We start from the raw sequence: 284 nt of genomic DNA on the forward strand, positions 1-284 counted from the left end.
ACCGTCCCGTCGTGCAAATGCCCAACAGCTTTTTTGCAACCCCAAACCTAACCCCCCGCTGAAATAAGGGCGGTGGTTTTCGGGTTGAGGCCAGACTTTCGAGCGCATTGCATTGCAACATGAGCTAACGATCGTTCGACTTTCCATCATGCAACATGGATTGCGGTTTTTTCATCTTCCTTTCAAATTTCAACCTAAAGAAAATAATTTTTTTTTGACGGGTTAATGATTGAAAGAATTTTATATGATGGTGGGGTGGTTTATGGTGATGGTTATTTGGGTTA

The sequence above is a fragment of the Penaeus monodon genome, chromosome 24 (genome assembly GCF_015228065.2).
Source record: "Penaeus monodon isolate SGIC_2016 chromosome 24, NSTDA_Pmon_1, whole genome shotgun sequence".
NCBI classification, from domain to species: domain Eukaryota; kingdom Metazoa; phylum Arthropoda; class Malacostraca; order Decapoda; family Penaeidae; genus Penaeus; species Penaeus monodon.